A 4,424-nucleotide genomic window follows, 5' to 3' on the forward strand; every position below is an offset into this window, starting at 1 on the left:
TTCCAACAGCCTATCTTATTTATACTTTGAACCATGCCAGTTTACATTTAATATTATTATCTCATATGCATTAAGTGCTTACACATACAGGGCATCTTATTTAATACTTACTATAGCACTATGAACTAGGGAGTATTATACTTAAATGGTTGAGGAACAGGGGCTTCAAGACGTGAACTGTCCATGATCACACAACAGGTACTACCCAAACCCCAGCAGTCAGCCTCCAGAGGCAAGACCCTTACCCAAAACTTCCCCTTATTTTATTATCTCATTATTCCATGTATCTAATGTGTGTATGTGTGTGTGTGTGTGTGTTTTAACATTTAGATAGTAGTAAAATTGTTATCTATCTTGTCCCTGTCCTCTTTCATGTAGGACAAGTCACAGATATTTCAAAAGAACCCAGCACTGACAAGGAGCCCTCAGGCAGAATGTACTCTCTTATTAAATGAATGTGAGGGATCTGCCTGCTCTTGAAACCACAGTTCTGGGGTAAGGGGAAGTAGGCTTGAATAAGCACCTAATGCTTTCTTAAGCACTGTTGGACTCATTTGTGAAGGCCAAATGCCTTCCAGGGATATTGGAAATCCTGTGGGTGTGAAGAGTCAAAAGAGCCAAAGAGGGCATGTGGGCTTAAAAGAGCCTTTGGAATAAAGCTCTTCTCTTCAATAAAACCAACATGACATAAATTGGTTCTTTGGATCAAACTTCAAAATGGAGCATTCAGCAATGTCTCTGATCTTTGTAACATGTTTGAGTTTTCAGCTGTCACTCCGTGTTCAGCTGCTGAGGTCTCCAAATGTGACTGGGTTTTTGCCAGAAAATAATTGTGCAGGTCCATTCATAGCTTCTTTCCAAGTGAGCTCTGTGTTCACAGGAGAGGGCATGTTGTTTCTAAATAAAGTCTCCATCTTATTAAATTCTTTAGCCTATGGTTGTTGATTTTGGGGGGGTTCTTTTTCCTAAGGAAAAAAGAAAAGCCTCAAGATTTCTACTTCCTAGAAAAAAAATCCTTGCTCCTGACTATCCAGGATTCTGTGCCCATGTTGTCTAGTTGAGACCATGAGGGGAGCTGAAAACCCCCAGATGAGGCTGTTATGTATAATAGCATTGAGTACCTTATTGACTTTGAATTCCTTTTGGAACCAGCTCTAATCAACTTTCTGAGGATAGGCTTGCCTATATTCCTGAACTTAAAGAACGTGTTATTTTACCTAATTTAAGCAAGAATCCTATAAAAGCCAATATGGAAATATGCTCTCCAAATGGTTTACTGACCTCAGCAACTTTGAGATTAGCTACATGTTCCAAGAGCCAATAAAATACTGAGAAGAGAGTATTAAAGTAAACTGATTAGAGGGATAGTGAAATTTTCCTCCACACCTCAAATTATTTCTTTTACAAGTCAACTCCAGAATGTAGGAACAGAGGTTTATTTCTTCAAAGAAAAAGAATTTTCTAAGTGCACCTCCCCCCAGGAGGGATTAAAAGGCTTTTAATTGTTATTAATAATAACTTAGTATGAATGAATTGTGGGCAATGGAGAAAGTTGGCATAGGAAAGAAAAAGAGAAACGATCCCAATGCATTTCCCCAGCAGTTATGGCAGGGCAGATTATAGGTCTCTTGGAAGATGCATTTAAGTGGTGTTTAAGATAGGAGATGGTAAAAGGTACAACTAAAGGAAAAGCACCAGTAAAATAGGCAATTTGCCTATTGCACAATTTTAGGTCGCTGTTCAAACAAGACCATTGGTGTCATTCACTTAACTACCAGGAAGCCTGTATAAGTCTGCAATTTCAGTGATGACAATTGCAGAATTTGAAAGTGACCAGAGAAGTTAGGCTATATTTGCTGGTTAATTTGCAAATACTTGAGTGTCCTGCAACACCACAAATTCTAAAAGCGAGTCACAGAGGCTCTGAAGTCAAATCTTGAACAGCCTTGCAATAGCCCATTCAGTGCCAGGCTGAAGTTTCTCCACTAATCAAGGGAGTTGAATGGAAACAGAGCACACTAACGTTTGGCCACGGTACAAGCATGTATACTTTATGATCCACCTTATAGAAAACCTTCCTGAATTTATAAAGGACAGACAGAAGAATTACTGGTAATATCTTCCCCTCATAAATCCATGGTTAATCTCCAATTCTATTTTCTTTGGGATAGAGTTCCTGGGTCAAGGGTAATGAATGCAATTAAGGAAATGTTCCAAGTTCTGAAGCATCCAGAAGAAAAAAAAAAAAAAAAAGAAGAGTCGTTTGTTGATTATGTATTTTCTATTTCAATCTTTCTCACATATCCGCCTCTTAGCTCACTCCCTGCCGCTTTAGTGTGGTTACCAAAAGTAGAGTTTGCAGGATTCAAGCCCAGCCAAAGCAAACAGACCAAAAATTTGGGAAATGATTTATCTTAATCCAAGGGTGGTAATCCAATTTATTTGACTCAAGTGCTTTAAATTTCATCAGCTAAACCAGCAGCATTAGAGTCTGTCAAAATGATATTTAGTGAAAGCAGTCCCTGCAGTGTTGCCTTGTGAACAGAGTGATTTTCATCTTTGAAATACACATGTTGTCTTACCTTTTCATGCTTGTGGCTAGCAAGCAAGGCTGGTGATAAAGAGGTTGAAGCCAACTGGGAGAGTTGTCTTTCACTGTAATGTTCTGCATCCCCTGCCCCAACCAGTCATCTCATAAATGTAGTCACTAATGAAAAGGGAGTGAGGGATGGTGGGTGAATTGATGCATGTCTATCTTCAGAAGTAGAAAACTCCCAGGCCAGGGTGCAGTGCACTTTCCACAAAGATAGTATAATGTTTAAATGGAAGGGGAGATTGCTTGGTCCTTGCCCCTGATATTAAGCAATACTGAATCTATTAAATATCTTATTTCTCACCCACAATACAGAAAAAAAATTGAGACTGTGTCCCAGATCTTACAGATTGTTCATCTGTTTGTACTTATGGAAAACCACTTTCATGGCTTTGAAAAATAAGAACATAAATAAAGTAGCATCAAATAGGGCAGAAGAGCTCTAATTTAGGAATCTACTGACCTGAGTTCTAATACAGCTCTGCCTCTAATTATAGATAGCTTCCATGATTAAGCCCCCGTACCTCTCAGAGTCCAGGTATCAAATAACGAGATTCCTAAAGTCCTCATAATGACACTACTGGGGTTAATTAAAGCAACTTCTTTGTGTTCATTGCATACCACTAGATTTCTATTACTATCATGTTTTAGAAATCAAATTAAGTTTTATGGTAGTCAAAAATACAGAATTAAGCATTCCCTAGCCCACGATGGCATGGCCAATGGTGCCAGAGCAGTGGTGAATTAATTTGGCTTTATCATTTACCCCCTATTCTTCTACACCTTGGCCCACTGGCCAAACCAATCTACTTCCTGTTTTACTCAATAAAGTTTTATTGGAACACAGCCATGCTCATTCTTTATGGATTGTCTATGGCTGCATTCCCATAACAACAGCAGAGTTAAGTAGTTGCGACAGAGACTGTATGGCCGCAAAGCCAAAAATATTTACCATCTGGTTCTTTGCAGAAAAAGTTGGCTGGCCCTGTTCTACACTTTTAAATCTATGTTCACTGTCTTTCCATTGGAATATATGCTGCTCCTCTTATTTCTCCTTAGGCTTTTGGTTTCTCATCTAACCAAAATATTTGACCTCACCAATGTTTTCAACTCTTTCTGCATTTTTCTCCTAGTTCTCTTTGTCTTCATGTTTATTCTAGGGTCATGTTTTATTTGTTCATACAATCTTTTTTTTTAGCTTAGACTCATTTGTCAATTTAATATCAAGCAATGTTCCTCCCTTTTAAACCTTTAAAACCCTCTTGGAAAGTTGGCCCTGATGAAGGATTTTAATGACAATGACTGCTAGTTAATGCATCCTTAATCTGTGATGCATTGTTTTGACTTCCTAGGGCATTTGTGATAATAGATTGAAAATTGTTCAGGGTCAGAGACTAAGTCCTTTGTTACATTACAATACAGAACAGCCTAGAGTCCACAGTATTCACAATGATCTGTAAATTACTTTTGCTTTCTGTTGTGAACAATTCTCCATGAGTTCTCTTACTGGTCCCCAAACTTGACCTATACAAAAACATTTCCAGTTCTAAGCAAACACAGTCTTAACACACGTTTGAATGTGTTGCCTCAAAAATTTGGTAGACTTCTTTTACAGAACTTTACAGAAAAATCATTGTAAACAAATGTATGAAAGAGTCTTGTTCTCAGTTGACAAATGAGGAATCTTTAAAACTTGTGGTCTTTGCTAGGACATTTGGTAACCTCTATTTTATCAGATGTAATTTGGTCATAAAGCATGACTCATAGCAGCTTTCAATTTGATAAAAGAAGGCAACCAAGATTGACTTAAAACATTGCAGAAGAGGGGGGC

This window comes from Colobus angolensis, unplaced genomic scaffold, assembly GCF_000951035.1.
Source record: "Colobus angolensis palliatus isolate OR3802 unplaced genomic scaffold, Cang.pa_1.0 Scaffold108, whole genome shotgun sequence".
NCBI classification, from domain to species: Eukaryota; Metazoa; Chordata; class Mammalia; order Primates; family Cercopithecidae; genus Colobus; species Colobus angolensis.